Below are 18197 nucleotides of genomic sequence, written 5' to 3' on the forward strand. Positions count from 1 at the left end.
CTTTTCATTCCCTAAATTGTTCAAATGGAGAAGTGTCCAGTATAGTCCCTTAATAATCATAATATGATATAATGAAAATGCTCCACTGAGAGCCTCAGTTTCTTTCTTTGTAAAATAAAAGGATTGGACTAGTTCACAGAAGCATTTTCCCCACTTAGGACAAAACCAGTTGGAGAGGGGGTCAGGGTGATGATGCACAAAGAGAAGGATGGAAGAGGGCCATAAAGTCTACATATGGGATGATCTGAAAAGGGTATTGTCACACCAAGAAAGAATATAGCCTCCATCTTTCTCCTGGCATAGGACATTCCTCTTCACCCCTTTCAGAAGCCTGAGACCAATGGACTGCTACGCTCAAGACATGGAGACAGAAGTCTTTGGTTCACAATAAGGAAAAAGGGTAATCCTTCTCCACCAAAAGCTGGCATCAAGACTGCCCTACTCTAGTTGTGACAGGTTTGGGTTTTCTAATGCCCCTTCTGGGCATGAAAGTCATTACTTCCTTGTTGGATAAATAGACTTCATGTGCTCAAATTTTCTTGGAAGTCTACCTAGGGCCCGTGCACTTGTTTGTTTGTTGTTTAAATATACTTTGATAACTGTATTTCAATGTAATTGGTGTCTTTTGTAATCCTATGAAGTTCATTTTATGCATTTCAATCCATGATTCTGAAAAAGGGTCCATTGGTTTCCCCAAACTGCCAAAGCAGCCCAGGCCATAAAATTAAAAAAAAAAAAAAGATTTAGAATCCCTGTTCTAGGCCTTTGGTATAGTGGAAAACCTACTGTATTTGGAGCAAAGGACCTGAATTCAAGTCCCACCTATGACTCAAGGTAAAATCCCTTCCCTAGAGAGGGGAAATGAGCAAAATGTAAAATGAGGCAGCTGCCTTGGATGGTCTCTGATGCCCCTTTCAACTCTAAATCCCTGATTCTAAGTAGTTTGATCTCCTGAGCAGGGAGGGAAAAAGGGGGACTGTTCAAATCTCTAGTGGATTAGGCAGGCTCCTTGGGTTTCTCACCCTGCTCTGGATACCACTCTATTGCCAAATAAAGCATTGCTGCTACACTCCAAGCTCCATCCAGTCTGGATACCAAATCAAAGAGTCATTAACCTCCCTTTTTCTTCCATTTTTGCCAAAAGCATCCATCAATAAATAATATAAATATACTTGTTCCTTCAAATTCAACTGTTGGCAACACTGAGCTGACTAAGTGCTCTACTTAAACATGAGCTGAAGGGAGCAGCACCCTGCCTTAAGAAAGTCATTACTGAGAGCACAACCACCCTCTGAGTCTGAAGTCCAGCTCCCACCCTGGATTTTCTATCAATCCTTCCCAATGACCTTCTCTTCCAGTCACTGCATGGATGAAAGGGAATATCACCTTTTGGATTCCTGTTTGGTGACTATTGGAGTTGTGAAAGGATTTCTTTCATTCCCTTTGTCTATTTTGATTTAATCAATCAAGTACTAAAAGTACCCTTACTTAACACTTAGTAAGTCACTAAGTAAAAGAGTTTACAAGTCATTTACTAGAAAAAAACAAGTTCACATCCCCAAAGGCCACAAGCACTACCCTCCCTTGGGTGCTAGGCAAATTGGGAGGCTATGATTGATTCTTCAGCAAGGCCTCTCTCTCTCTCTCTCTCTCTCTCTCTCTCTCTCTCTCTCTCTCTCTCTCTCTCTGTCTCTCTCTCTGTCTCTCTGTCTCTCTCACTTCCTCTCTCCCTCCTTCCTTCCCTCCTTCCCTCCCTCCCTCTCCTACTGGTTTGGTGGGACACTCTCTACAGAGTTCTGGTGAAGACTTTTGGCAGTCTTGGCCTCCTATGTGCTGAAGGTTTTCAGCATCTCCTGGTTCTTCAGATTTCGGCTTTCTGATTAGGACCTTGGATGCTGGTGAGATTTGCTTTTGGATTTGCATTTGTGGTCTGGAGGCACTAGGATTAATAGGACTTAGAGTATTTGTAGCTAGGTGGGTTTTTTCCTACCTTGTTCCTATATTTCCTGTTTTAATATCTCTACCTTGCTGTAAATAAAAGTTGCTAACAGAGGGCAGCTGGGTGGCACAGTGGATTGAGAGCCAGGCCTAGAGATGGGAGGTCCTAGGTTCAAATCTGGCCTCAGACATTTCCCAGCTGGGTGACCCTGGGCAAGTCACTTAACCCCCATTGCCTAGCCCTTACCACTCTTCTGCCTTGGAGCCAATACACAGTATTGACTCCAAGATGGAAGGTAAGGGTTTAAGAAAAATAAAAAAATAAAAAATAAAAAAGTTGCTAACAGTCATTTTGACTTAAGTTAATTATTTTTTATAAAAGGCAACCACAATATTTTTTTTAAATTCTTATATTTGTCAAACCCATTTTAATTATTACATTTGGCAGACCAAAAAGATTTGACAATTACCCTCAATCTTCAATTTTCTTCACTTTTTACTATACTCAAGTCAGGTCTTTAGTAACTAAATTCTGGAGTTCAGAGTTCTTACTCCACTCTACATTAGTAGAGCAGTTTAAAACTGATTAGCCACAAGCTATAGCTGTTGGTCTGTTTCCTACACGGTAAGTACTAAATTGCCTTTTTTCCCTTCTTTTTCCCCATTTTTTACTGAGAACAGCTGAACACTTGCTGCTGCCTGGTAAGCTGGGTGTTTTTATTAACAACTAGCCTCCTCAGAGCTTTCACCTGGGGGGGGGGGGGATGCTTTCCTCCTCCTGACTCCTTGCCTCTGGGGGAAACTACACTTCCCCCACAAGCTACTACCTTGTAGTCCAAAATTCTGAAGTATTGGAGGAAGTTAATAAGTTGAGCTCAGCCTTTTTATTATCAGAAGGTGTTAAATATTGGACTAAATTTACAAATTTAGCTTTATCTTGCTCCTAAGAATCTGCTCTTTCTTCAAGGCCTTTCCTAAACACTCACATGTCTCTAGCATTAGCTTAAGTGGAAGGTGGAATAAATAGGCAACTGAGTATGGTGCTGAAAAGCATGGACAACATTGTGAAAGAGAGGCTTCTTCCCCATCAAAAATGGCTCCAGTTCCCAGAGAACATTTCACAATGGCTTTATTTAGTACTATTCCTGGGTATACTTATACTAATAGGATACCTAGCAGTTTATCTATTCCTCCTCAAGAAAAACAAAACAAAACAAAATAAAACATATAGCTCAATTGATCTCAAGGCTCAGATAGAATATCTTGAGAAAAAAAAAAAACTAGAAAAAAATCCCTCACCATGTAAGCCTACTCAGTCTCTGCCTTTCCTGTCTTCTGGTCTGGTTCGCACTTTCAGTCCAGTTCAACCCATCCCTCCCCCTACTCAATTTATCCTCGGATCTCTTGCTCCACCCAAACCATCACTACCCAACATATCTCTAACCCTACCCAACCCATCTCTCCCCCTGCCCCATCACCTTACCTACTCCATTGTAACCCAAACAAGAAGCTAAGCCTCAGAAACCGAAAATAATTAAGTCCTATTCCCCTTAAGGGAAGTACCCACTTACAATAAAAGTGGAGATTTAGTGACCCTTAGGCACTGTACACCTTTCACTACACAAGATATTAAGAGATTCAAGAAAAATACCCCTCCCTTTGAAGATGATCCCATTGTGGATATAAAAAAAGCTAGAAAGTATTTACTGCATTTATGATCCCACGTGGATTGACCTAGAAAATTTGCTCCACACACTTTTAGCAGAAAGATAAAAAATAAAATTGTTTCTCTTATTTGTCAGGCCAAGGGAAGGAAAGCAATTCATTGGCCACAAGATGACTCCATGAAATTTGAATAAAGAGGAAGATTACTCAAAACTATGCCAGGCTAGAGAGGCAATGAGGAAATAAAAGCATTAACTGAAAAAGTTTAAAGAGGAATTGACATTCAGAGAGTGGTCATAGTTCCTTTGCAAGAATCCACAAATCAAACACTAATGTGTCAATTCTGTGGGAAAAGGGGTCACATAATCATGAACTGTAGGAAGTAGAATTAGGTATACAATAATATGAATTTTAGGAATAATAGTAACTTTAAAATTACAACAATAGAAACTTTAGCAATGATAAAAATTATAGAAATAATAATCCAAATGAGGCAAATGAAAAGTCACACCAAAATACTCAAAATGGGGCTCATCCACATATACTAAGAGTGGAAATCCACCTCAATGTGGGGGACCCCAGGGAAATGGCCAAGGATCTTTATGAAGGTGTGAAGAGGGTGAAAGGGCTCTGGAATCAGAGAGTGATACTTTTGATTTCCCAGACCCTAATGTCTTAACGCCAATTATCTCAACCCATTCCTACTCTCCCCCAGAGTAATGAATCTCATGTAACCCTGAAGGTTGGGAACACTTAGTATGATTGCCTCTTAGATATTGGAGCTTCCAGGTCAGTTTTGGTGCATAAACCTGATTCTGAATGCAATTCTATTGACTCTTTAAATGTACTAGGTGTATCAAGAGCACCTCTAAAGGTCTCAAACGTTTCCCTTTGAATCAGGCCTGTGAGACCCCTAACAGTAGAACATTCTTTCTTTTAAATGCGTGGTTTCACTCTTAATTTGTTATGGAGAGATCTTTTATGCAAACTTGGAGCCACAATAACATGTTCTCAAGATGGCTTTATAATGCTAGAATTGACTAAGGAATTCTTAAATTTGCTTCCTGTACTTCTTTTAGAGTCAGGACGTGAAGGAGCCTCTCACCTTTGAAATCCCAGCTGATATACCTGAGTCACTCTGGGACATATCTTCCAATGTATGCCTACTCAAATCAACTGCTCCTGTTGAAATTAAGACAAAAGGTGGCCCACCTCCTTCCATTCCTCACTATCCCCTATCAAAAGAGGTAATTGAGGAAATTACCCCAGTGATAGATGCATTAATTAAGGAAAAATAATTCCATGCAAACATCAATATAAAACACCTATTCTACCTGTAAGAAAGCCAAAATTAAGCACAGATGGGAAACCTGTATATTGATTTGTATAGGATTTAAGGGCTGTAAATAACCATGTCATAAAAAGGCATCTTGTGGTTCCCAAAACAGTCACAATTATCTCCTCTATTCCTCTATTCATGGCAGGTTTTCAGCATCTCCTCGCTCTTCAGATTTCAACTTTCTGATTTGGACCTTGGATTCTGGTGAGATTTGCTTTTGGATTCGCATTTGCAGTCCGGAGGCACTAGGATTAGGACTTGGGTTATTTGTAGCTAGGTGATTTTTTTTCTACCTCATTCCTATATTTCCCACTTTAATATCGCTACCTTACTGTTAATAAAAGCTAATAACAACAATTTTGACTTAAGAAGTTAACTATTTTTTTTATAAATGGCCACCACAACAATAATTTTTTAAATTATTATATTTGTCAAACCCATTTTATTTATTGCAGAGTGAGAGAGCAGGAACTGTCTTTCACCTTTCTTTATGACCTGAGTACTTAGCTTAATAAAATCTTAATAAGTGGTTATTGGCTGAAATAAGCTGGACGTGTTTCAGTATTCTTGGGACCATGGGGCAGGGGAAAGAGTATTGGATTGGAACCCAAGGCTCTGGGTTCAAATCCTAACTTGCTATTTACTAGCTGTGTGGCCTTGGGCAAGTCACTTAGAACCTCCCTTGTGCTCAGTTTCCTCATATATAAGATGAATTAGTATCAGCATTACACAAATTATCCTCAAAAATTGAGAAACAAAGCATTTTACTAAACTCCTTTTATGATAAAAATATAGTCCTATACTGTAAGATGAAAGTGGTATACTAAATGGATTCTGAGGTCCCTCCCAGTGCTAGATGGATATTTCATTTTTTTGTCTAGTTACTTCCATTTTAAAGTAACAAGAAACTATACTACAAGGAGACCTGAGAAAAGTGCAAAGGAGAGAGGTCCAAGACAGAAAACTAAGGGTTACACTTACATATCCACACAAAGTCTGAAGAGTATTCAGGTGCTTCTTCAACTGAATTGAAATGTAGATGAGGAGACAATTTTTTTTTTCCACAGCATGGAACTTCTAGAAAAACTGATCATGCATTAGAGCTGTGGAATATTAAACAACAAATTTAAAAGGCATAAATAGAAAATATTTATGAATATTATTACTATTTCCTAATTCTTTTACAAACTTTTATAAACAAAATAATGCAATAAAAATAGCAATACATTTAAGAAGCATAAACAAAAGACCTAAATGGAGATTTTAAGTTAAACCTAAATCAACATGAGTGTTTGAAAGAAAAAATCATGAAAAACAATAATTATACAAAAGAAAATGATAAATGAAATGACATACTAATATTTCTGACATGTAGCAAAAGCAGTCCTTAGGGGGTAAATCATATCTCTACAAACATAAATTAACAAAATAAAGAGAGCTGATCAACTGAATAAACACTTTTAGAAATTAGAAAACAAATATAAAATAAGCATAAGGAAAATTTTAAAAGTAGAGGAGAGGGGGCAGCTGGGTAGCTCAGTGGATTGAGAGCCAGGCCTAGAGATGGGAGGTCCTAGGTTCAAATCCGGCCTCAGCCACTTCCTAGCTGTGTGACCCTGGGCAAGTCACTTGACCCCCATTGCCTAGCCCTTACCACTCTTCTGCCTTGGAGCCAATACACAGTATTGACTCCAAGATGGAAGGTAAGGGTTTAAAAAAAAAAAAAGTAGAGGAGAAATGGAAGAACTGGAAACTAAAATACCTATAGAAATGATGAATAAAAACTAAAAGCAAATGTTTTAAAGACTCATAAAATTCATAAAGCATTAGCCAATTTGATTAAAAAGAAGATTAAAAACAAATCAATTAAACAGCAAATGAGCAAGGTAATACCACCAAACCAAAAGAAATGTACAGAATTATTAGAACCTCCTATGCTAAGAAAACGAAAGAGAGTAAAACCTTCAAAAATATAAAATGCCCAAACTAACAAAAAGCCAAATAGATACTTTAAATAATCTAATCTCAAGGGGAAAAAATATTTAGTTATAAAAGAAAATAGAAAAGAAAAAACTCCTTTTAATGGTTGATTCCTAGGAGAATTCTATCACACAAAATATTCTTAAAAATTGAGAAACAAAGGATTCTACCAAACTTTTTATGATGCAAATATAGTCCTACACCTAAACCAGGGAAGGGTCAAGTACCTATACACCAATATAATTAAAAAATATCATTTCAAAAAGTTTAAATAAAATGCCATAAACAGACTATAGCTATTCATGCAAGAAATCATTTATTATGATCAAGTTTTATTTAAAGCAGGGACAAAAGCTGGTTCAACATTAGGAAAATAATAGACATAATTAGTTACAAATAAAAACATCCCAAACCCACAATTATCTCCATTAGATAGGAGGAAAACCTAAAGTATAGACAGTGAAGGATTTTTTAAATATAAAAAGTATATCTCTAAAATAAAAAGCAAAATAAGATACACTAGAACCTTTCCCAGTAACTAAAAATGCAAATCAGTTTTAACCTCACACTTGCAAATTACTAAAGATGACAAAGATGGGAATAGTCAATGTTATAGGAGTTTTGGGAAGATAGACACACTAGTATATTGTTAGTGGAGCAGTGAATCAGTATAACCATTTTCGAAAGCAATTTTGAATTATGCAAATAATGTTATTAAAATGTCCATACCCTTTGATCAGATTTTACTACTAGGCTTATACCAAAAAGAGGCCATTGAAATAAAGAGAGTCCTGATATATACAGCAAAATATTTATATTTTTTGTATTAGCAAAGAAGGAGAAACAAAATAGATCCCGAGTGATTGGGGAATGCCCAGATGAATTGTGGTACATGAATGAAATGGAATATTGTTATGCTACAAGAAACTATATATATGATTAATACAAGAAAAGCATAGAAAATTTTATATGAACTGATACAGGGAGAAGCAGAACCAAGAAAATAGCATATAAAATTACTACAGCAATATAAATGGAAAGAACAGCCCCCTCCAAAGTCAAAAGTGAATGCTGCAAAATTAGGAAGAACAAATATGGATCAAATGAAGAGCTGCAACAAGACACTCCATCCTAACCCTTTGCAAAGGTAAGAGAACCACAAGTATGGGACATTGGACATATTTGTATATGTACTGATCAGTTATATAGATTTTCTGCTTTTATTTTTCTTTTTTGTCATGAAAAATGTTATTTATTCTAATATATATTATTTATTCTAAAGATGGCTCTCTGGGAAGGGAAGGAGGAGGAATACTGGGCAAAATTACAGAAATGTAAAAAAAATGATAACAATAAAATTTATTTTAAAAAGAAAATTGCTATTATTTTAGGATTTCCAAAGGTGAAGAGAAATACAGGGTAAACACAGTCAGCTCTAATGGACAACATCAGCAGGCAGTATGGAGTCAGGGAAAGAAAAAGCACTGAACTCTGTAAAAGTGCTGAATGTGGAGTCAATGGGCCTGAGCCTCAACCACAGCTTTGCCACTTAGTGCCTATTTGACCTCAACAGGTCCCTTGCCCTCCCTGGGCCTCCGTTTCCTCCTCTGTAATTTGAGGGAGTTGGAATGGCCAACCTCTAAGGTTCCTCCCAACTCCAGATGGAGAATCCATAGGTTAGCAGCAATTAAGTGTCCTTTCGTTTGATGCTTTATATCATTATTGGGGAGAAGAAGCCTGAAGAGAACAAGGGTCCAGGTAAGCCCTTAGTCCCAGCTCTGGGGTCCCCGTAGATGGGTCCCCACTGTCACATTCCCATCATGGATCTTAGGGTCCTACTTTCCCTAAAGGTGAGTTGTAAGAAGTAGGTAAGTCTGCCAAGAAGGCTGCATCCAGTCCTAAACAACAACTTATAGCCCAAGGCAAAGTTTTATGATGCAATATGGGACTTTAGGTTTGGAGAATGATACTTAAAGGATTATTAGCAATACTCGCAGGTCAAGAATTATAGAGTTCCTGGACCTGGACTTGATTACTAACTGGCTTGGGTGCCCTTGCTTCATGACTGGCTCATCTAGGTCAAGCAGAACTTGCAGGTTCTCTAAGGGAGATCAATTCTAAAATGACTGGGTGTTCATGGAGTGGGAAACAGCTAGGTAGCACAGTGGACAGAGTCCTAAGTCTGGAGTCAAGAAGACCCAAGTTCAAATTTGGCCTCAGATACTTCCTAGTTATGTGGCCCTGACTGGGCAAGTCACTTAAACCCATTTGCCTAGCCCTTGCTGCTTTTCTGTCTTAAAACTGAAGACAGAAGGTAAAGGTTAAAAAAAAATAATGGTTCAAGAGACTACAGGAAATTGGGGTGCAGTTGCTTGACATTCCTGCCTGCTAAAGGTGACTGACATGCTGGTGGGTAGGTATCTGAGAGCCAATTGGCCAGGGATTTCATAGTAGTATCAGGGAGAAATGAGTTCAGAAGCTATAATCCATCATTGCAAGTAAATTTTTCAACAATTCATTTTAAAAAATCCAAGTTTCCTATCCCAATCAGATGAAGTTCTGGGGAAAAGTGTAAAGCATTGCAGGGGTTGATGTTTGCTAAAAATGTTTCCACGTGTTGTGTGCTACTTGGAAAGGAGCCCCTGGAGCTCTCAAATGATGATGGGATCCAGAGAAGAGAAGGGGAAAAAAGCAATCCTTGGCTTGGGCCCTGCTTCCTTTCTCCGTGTGCTCTTTTCTAGTACAAAGGGCCGTCCAAATGCTGGGATCATAGCATACTAAAGCATGGAAGGAACCTTAAAAACCAGCTATATCCATAAGCTTCTCTTATGGATATAGAACACCAAGCCTAGTTGATGCTGCTTTACCTCAGTTTTAATGAGTGACATTTTTCTGCCCTTAACTACACGCATCCTGGGGGACTGCAGCTAAAACAATAAGTATACCTTCAGATAGGACCACATAGCTGAGAGGGTGGGCCTGGGCTGATAGGCATAGAAAAGGAGACCTGAATCACCCGATGAAGGCAGAGGGAGGAAAGACAAAGCCATTATTCGTTTTGCCTCTCCCCCTCTGGAGATGCTAGACCTTCCTCCAGTCTGAAACAGGAAAATTCCCAAGACTTAGAAAACTTGTCTTAAGCTATTCCAGCAGAGGGAGGAAGGCCAGAGAACCTGAGTCTTTTGAAATATAACTTGAGAACTGGAAGAAAGTCCTTGGAAGACTTGGAATCCAACTCATTATATACCACTAGGATATAACAAAGATGGGATCTAGACCCATGTTGTCTGATTCCAAATCTAGTGTTCTTAAAATCATGATGCCCCTCTAGGATTGTGATAAAAAGGATCTTAGCATTCATTCATTAGGGATCTCCCTGAATTTTGCTGATACCATTCTTACCAAATCAACTGCAACTTTCCCTGAAGGCCGGCCATATGGAGGACTATACCATCCACAGGGAATCACTCTGCAACTTCATCTCTGCATTGGTTCTGTTCTGTGGTAGTGGAAAACACATTTGGTAGGATTCATGTCTCTGTTTTAGGCCTCCAATGTTATTAGTGTTCAGAATGGTGGCAAGGTTATCTTTGCCTCTGTATTTTTTGAGGAATCTTGAATGATTTCAATATAAAGAAAGGAGGAAACTTGTTGGAATAATTAGTCTTTAAAGTGCTTTGGGGGGGGGGGGGAGCTAAAATAGCCACAGAATAGCAGGAACCGCCATACTCTCCTCACAACTAACTACTACAAAGTGTCTCAAAAGGACAAAAATCAAAATCAGATGAGTGAAGGGGCTCTGAAACAGAGCGCAGCCTTGAAGGTAGGCAGCATTTGGACATTTCCACACTATTACAGGATAAAATTACACCTACCAAAGCAAGAGCTGATCATCCCTCCCCCATGCCACTTACCACTCCAGAGTCAGAGTGAGGGCCAGGGCAATTTCTAAATTCTTGGGGGCTGGCTTAGGGCACCACAGATTTACCCCTAAGGGCAGTGCAAAGCCTTGGCAGCGAGACATGGGACCCTAGGCTGAAGAGAACAGAGCTTGGGCATAGAGACAGGGCAGAAGTGGGCTGGCCACAACAGGAAGAATGGAAAATAACCTCAGGGCAAAACACTTTAAAGCTGTCTACACAAAGAGTTGCCTGCCCTCCTCACTCAGACTTCTGGCTGGGAAGGGAAGATAATACAGAGACAGAGACAGCAATGGCCACCAACACACAGGAAACACAATCCACAAGTATCAAAAGAAATAAGATGCAGCAGAAAAAGCCTTTGACCTTGGATAATTTCAATGAAGAAAAAGTAAAATACAGAAGTGACTGCAGAGAGTGACAAACAAGAAAATACATCCAAACTTTCTCAAAAAAAAAAAAAATGGAAATTGGTCACAAGCTCTCAAGGAACTCAAAAATGAGTTCAAGAAAGATAGAAGAAAAATGGGAAAAGTGGGGAAAAAATATGAAAGTAATTAAAAAAGGAAATAACAGCTTAAAAGACAACATTCCCATGTGGAAAAAGAAACACACAAATCAAATGAAGTAATAAGCCAATTAGAGACTAGAATTGACCTGCTGGAAGCCATGAAAAGTAGAATAGACCAAACCAAAAAGGAAAATCAAAAGATCATAGCTGAAAAAAAAGTCTTTTAAAGACTAAAATTGGGCAAGTAGGAACTAATGATCTCACAAGAAAGCAAGAATTAATAAAGCAAAGTCAAAAGAAAGACAAAATAGAAGGAAACATGAAATCTCTCATTCAAAAGACAATTGACCTAGAAAACAGATCTAGGAGAGACAATTTGAGAATCATCAGCCTACCTGAAAACCTGGGGGAGGGGAGGGGTGAAGCCTTGACATCATATTATGAAAAGTTATCCAAGAAAACTGCCCTTATATTTTTAAATAAGAGGGCAAAATGGACGTCAAAAGAGTCCATAGATCACCCTCTACAATAAATCCTCAAAAGATAACCCTCAAGAATGTAATCCATAATTCAAGAGCTTTCAAGCCAAGGATAAAATATTGTAAGCAGCCAGAAAGAGACAATTCAGATATCAAGGAGCCCCAGTCAGGTTTATACCAGATCTAGCAGCCTCCACACTAAAGGACCACAAGGCATGGAATATGATATTCAGGAAGGCAAGAGAATTTGGTCTACAATCAAGAATCACCTACCCATCAAAACTGACTATACTCTTCCAGCAGAAAGTATGGTTACTTAACAAAATAAAAAATTTCCAAACATTCCTAAAGAAAAGACCAGAACTAAATGGAAAGTTTGATGTCCAAATAAAAAATTAAAGAACAACATGAAAAGGTAAACAAGAAAGAAGGTGAAAAATTCAAGGGCTTCAGTATGGTCAAACTTTTTATATTCCTATATGGAAAAATAATATTTGTAACTCTAAAAAATTGTTTTCATTATCATAGTAGATAGAAGAATTATTCATAGGCAGAGGTTGTAGTATTAAGTTGTTTTAAATGATATATAAAAAGGTGGAGAGAAGGAATAGAATAGAACCAAGATAAAATTGAAGGAAGAAAAATAGGATAAACTATACCACATAAAGAGGTCCATGGGGATGGGGATGGGGAAGAATACTATTATAATAAGGAGAGGAAGAGAGTGGAAATAGGTAATACTTAAACCTTACTCTCAGTGGAATCAGTTCTGAGAAGGAAGAGCAGCCAGATCTATTGGGGTATAGAATTCTATCTTACCCTACAGGGAAGTTAAGAGGGAAAAACCAATGTGGGAGAGTGGTGCAGGGAGTATTAAAAGCAAGGGAAAGGTGGGAGAAGAAGGCATTTAATAGACCTTAAAGAAAAATAAGAGGGGAGTAAGAAGGGACAGGGTGGAAAGGAAAGTAAAATAAAGGTGGGGAATAGGGGGACTGATTAAAAGCAAAACACTGGTGTACAAGGAAAGAGTGAAAGAAGAAAGGGCAGGACTAAAAGAGGAAATCAAAATAATGGGGAATATACAAGTGGTAATCATAACTCTGAGTGTGAATGGGATAAACTCACCCATAAAATGGAAGCAAATAATCTCTTTACTTCCTGTCCTGAACATGGTGGTGGGTAAGGCAGGTGTTTGAACTGGCTGATCAGACATGGGTACGTGTTTTTATTTTGTATCCTCTTTATTCTTTGATATCTAATGATCTTTAATTCCATAAAGAGGGAAGAGTCAAGATAGCGGCTTAGAGGCAGTGAAAGTTCATACCTCTGAAAACCCTTCCTTACCAATTACAAACTAAATGCTCCTAGGAGACTGAAAATCAAACCTAACAACAAGACAGAGCCAAGGAACCCTCCAGCTGGAATAAATTTAAAAGGTATGCCCCCAAAAGCCAGAATTCAAGAACACTCCAGTTTAAGGGGAAGGAAGAAGGAAAGTCCCAGGACCCTCCCCCACCTAGAGCTCGAAGCCTCCAGCAGCATCTGGAACCTCTGGGCGGGCAAAGGCACTGGTCTGGAGGGAGTACCTTGTGGGCAAAGCTGTGCCAGGATCAGAGTGTCAAACACAGGTGGTAGGGAAGTAGTTAGAGAGCATGCAGCCTAGTTGCAGCAGCAGAGACCCTCCATATTGCTCCCCCCTTCCAAGAGGTTTTGGCCTCAGGACACATCCAATCCAACCCAGCTGGACTTAATCCAATCAAAAGTCTTCAGAGGGCAGGGAAGCTCAAGCTCCAACACCCCTCCCCCACAGACTACTGGTCTTTAATCCAATCAAAGCCTCAAGAGGGCAGGGAAGCTCAAGCTCCAAAACCTCCCTTCTGGTAACAAATGGATTAGTGGTGAGGGAAACAGGGAATGACCTCCAGGAATTGATGCAGAGCAAAAGGAGGAGAACCAGAAGAACATTGTACACAGAAACTGATACACTGTGGTACAATCAACTGTAATGGACTTCTCCATTAGTGGCAATGCAGTGACCCAAACAACTTTGAGTGATCTATGAGAAAAAACACTATCCACATTCAGAGGAAAAACTGTGGGAGTGAAACACAGAAGAAAAACAACTGCTTGAATACATGGGTTGAGGGGATATGGCTGGGGATGTAGACTCTAAATGAACATCCTAATGCAAATGCCAACAACACGGAAATAGGTTTTGATCAAGGGCACATGTAATAACCAATGAAATTGTGCATCAGCTGTGGGAAGGGTGGGGGGAGGGGAGGGAAATACTATAATTCTTGTAACCAAGGAATAATGTGGAATAATGACTAAATAAATTAATTTAAATAAAATAAACCTCCATAAACTAGAATATTTTTATTAAGATATAATTTAAATTTTACAGTTAGAAACCCAGATGGGATAAGAAACTCTCTCGGGTTTTTTTAAGATAGCCTAGATAGTTTTTTTAAGTCACATTTCTCCTGCTAAGGCTTTTTGCCCACCCCACCCACCCTCGCAAAGTCCAACTCTCTTTGGAGCTGCTGCATTTTTCTTTTCCTACTTTTTGCCTGGTTGCTTGTGCTCCCTACTGGCCAGGCAATTTTTAGCTGGGAGACTCTTGGCGAAGAAGAGATAAACTGCTCTTCTCACCCAACTACTTGTTCCTCCTTTGTTCCTTATTCCTCACTGCTGAATCTGGCGTTGCTGATACTGCTTCCTCCAGTCCCTGATCCCAATCGCTCATCTGGCCCCGAGTCCCAGGCACCCAGTGGCTCTGCTCCTAAAATCAGCCTCTGACTGGACCCTGACCCCTACTGCTGTTGCTGATTTCTGCCACCAAGAAGCTAGGAGTCAAAGCAGATGGTAAAAAACTGGGGTGTTCTTTCCTTAGGCAAAATCAGCCTCCACGTGGTGGGGTACCTCAGGGGGAGGGGGGATGAGGAGAAGGAAGAGACTCTTCCAAACAGGAAGTTGATTACAAGCATGGCCTATTCTATGAAAGAGCAGTGCACTGCCTATTTCAAACAGGGTCTACCATTCATGAGTGCACTGATCCTTTTATTTATCTTACCTGAGATTCAGGGGAGAGATTCATCTCCCTGCAACTCTTTGCCATTTGGTCCTGCCCAGTTTGAGATTCCCAAAACCCATGTTCTCCCTCTCTATGGGAGATTCTACAGTACTGAAAAAAAGAATCTGAATGGATAGAGAAAGGAACTTTAAGAGACTGGAGGTGAAGATTTTAAGCCTTTTCAGAGTCCATTGTTTTTATTAAAATCTCTGTATTTTATTGTATTTTGCTAATTGTTTTGTTTAAGATTTAATTTTGATGTTTTAAGTTCATATATTAATGTATTCGATACTGTTCTGTTACACTGAATCATTTTCATCTACTGTGTTTTAACTATTAGATATATTCTGTTAACTTTCCCCTATGGCTACTGAACAAAATATTGTAAAATATTGTAAAAGCCCATAAATAGTATTTTTTTTTCATTTTTCATTTGCTAATTATCAAATAGATGATGGATGAACTCAACCTGGCTAACAACCTGTAGAAATTTAATAAGCTAAAAATTTAATGGTGATTCTAAGGGGTCTTCAGAAATAGATTTAATTAACTAGTGGTTTCTGAATGGGTGAGGTTTTTTAGAGTTATATTTTAAAGAATGCTGTATTAAAAGTAGAGAAACAAAGAAACGTTTCTACCAAGGTGTTTCTAAAATCAGGAAGCTGGAAAAAGAACTCCTAAAAAACCTCTTCAGGTTAATTTACTTCCACCAGAACAACCTAGATTCTTGGTGATGTTCTAGACCCAAATAAGTTTTACTTTATTTAAAAATATATTTGCCAAGGTTGAAAGATTTTTCTATGTCTGTAAAAATTGTGACAAATATCCATCAGTTCATAGGGTTTTTTGGGTAATATAGCAACTTATGTAAAATATGACAGTAGGTTTATTATTGTCATTAAATGAGCTATTATAAATTTGGGGACTTTGATACTTTTTGAATGTGCATTACATGCTTTACTACTGTTCTTTATTTAAAAAACTGTTACTTTGTGAAAATCATTTGCTTTTCACTCACAGTGGATCATGGTCAGATTTGAAAAAGGAAATGGATCTCTTTTTTGGTGAGAAACTTTCCTTAGCTGACGCAGTGTGTCAATGATTATAAGCTATATTTTTTTTTATTTTTTAAACTTTTTTATTATTTTTCCTTGCATGTGCAATATATTATTTCAGTTTTTTTTTAATTTTTTCTCTCCTTTTTGTATTTGAAGCACATCACCAGTATTGAGAAGATTTTCTTTAACTTTTTTGATTTCGCAGTAATATAAGTTTAAAATACATTTGCCCTAATGTCAATTCATATTCAAAAAGCTTTAGACTATAAAAATGATGCCATTGGTTGTTTAAAAAAATTATGGTCTGCCTTGGAGCCAATACACAGTATTGACTCCAAGACGGAAGGTAAAGGTTTTAAAATTAAAAAAAAAAATTATGGGACTTTGCTTAATAATTGTCTGATTCCAGGACAAGAGAAACAAAAGAGCACAATGCCAAAGAAATACAAAGCATAGTGCCAATTGAGTACAAGGTCAAAGAGACCAACCAATGCTGATGGGATTGATGAAAATTTTGAGACAAGACAAGAGGACATGTTTAGAGTTTGAGGTTGCAGCTGTTTAACATGTGTTAAAGGCAGGTCTTCCTTGTCCCACATTCTACCAAGTATCTCAAATTTGGCTCCTACTTGACTCCCATAATCTAGTCCCTTTTCTGTCTTTCATGGTGTGGCAAATTTCCTATAGGCTACTGACTTGGTAAATGCATAATTGCTTAAATCATTTTAATTGGGCCCTGATTCAAGGACCTGTTATATATTTCTTTTTCTTTAACTTAGAATTTTTACACATAAGACCTTGATAGTCTATATTTGACCCAGAAATTATCTTTTTTATTTGGATTTTAATATTTTGATTACTCTTGCCAATTGATTCATATACCTCATAACTCAGCCATGCATTCCTAAGTGATCACTGGGTTTTTCAACACCCTCTTGAGGGGGGAGTGTATTATTATTATTCTAAATTGCACATTTTAAATTCTTATTGAGAGTAATTTTAGGATCTGAAACACGCTACCTCTCTGAATCCAGAAAGTGACCTGTTTGGAGAAGGCACCATTAAGATGCCTGCACAGACCACACAGTGAACCAGAAGATCCAGAGTGAACTTTGGGATGTGGTGATTTGAACTGTGTGGGATTGAATGCATTTGTTTTGTATGTATACTCTTATGCCAAAGGAGACTGCCCCCTAACTGGCTTTTGGTCAGTGCACCTAGCAATCATTGGCTTTGTTTTTTCCTTTTATCCCAAAATTATTGTAATTTCAAAGTTGGTTATGTTTACAAGATCCATTGGAGAGACCAGTCTTCCACAGATCTCAGGGGGGGAATGTATAATTGAAAATCTGTTAACCTAAAAAAGAATTACATTTACAGGGGCCCACTGACTTCCTGTCGTTAAGTACTTCCTGTAGATAGGGGATATTAGGCAGGGACATGGAAGGTCATACCTCTTTACTTCCTGTCCTGAGGGTGGTGGTGATACGGCAAGTGTTTGAACTTGTTGATCAGCCATAAGCATGTGGTTTTTATTTTGTATCATCTTTATTCCATGATTTCTAATGATATTTAATAAAGCTCTGTAAACTTTTTGTTTTGTTTTTTATTTTTTATAATTTATATATCTGTATATATATATATATATAATTTATAATTTTTTATTTTATTTTTTTTGTTACAATACTCATTTTATTTCCCTCCCTCCACTCCACCCACCTTTCCTGCAGCCCAGGTGCAATTTCATTGGGTATTACTTGTGTCCTTGATCAGAAACTATTTCAATAGTTTTGTTTGCACTAGGATGTTCATTTAGAGTCTATATCCCCAATCATATCCCTTTGACCCATGTATTCAAGCGGTTGTTTTTCTTCTGTGTTTCTGGTTCTTAAAGACTGGATTTCATCCCTGGCTTTTTGGCCATCCTTCTCCTTCTGGTCTGATTTTGTTTGGAGGTCATCTTTCATCCTCTTTGCCTCATCTCTCATCCCCTTTGCCTCATCTTTCCTCTTCTTTGCCTCATTTTTCATCTCCTTTGACTCATTTTCAAGCTGGTTGATTTTGGCTTTCAAGACACTATTTTCTGTTTCCATATCATTTATCTTAGTTTTTAAGTTCTTTTCCCAATTGTCTTCAGCCTTTCTTAATTGTGTTTTGAATTGCATTTTGAGTTCTTCCAAAGCCTTTTTCCAATTCACTGGGATTTCTGATTTATCGTTGATATGCTGATC

General features: G+C 38.1%; 1 protein-coding gene across 8 annotated transcripts in view; it reads right to left on the bottom strand.

Moving 5' to 3' along the window:
* LOC103106770 (calphotin-like) overlaps window positions 1-18197 on the bottom strand; it is an 84960-nt gene that overhangs the window by 13155 nt on the left and 53608 nt on the right. For all 8 annotated transcript variants that reach the window (XM_016426687.2, XM_007507226.3, XM_007507225.3 and 5 more), the window contains exon 2: window positions 5924-6045. The gene's annotated coding sequence lies outside the window, so the exon portion shown is untranslated. The remainder of the gene's footprint in view (window positions 1-5923; window positions 6046-18197) is intronic.

Source organism: Monodelphis domestica, chromosome X, assembly GCF_027887165.1.
Source record: "Monodelphis domestica isolate mMonDom1 chromosome X, mMonDom1.pri, whole genome shotgun sequence".
NCBI lineage: Eukaryota > Metazoa > Chordata > Mammalia > Didelphimorphia > Didelphidae > Monodelphis > Monodelphis domestica.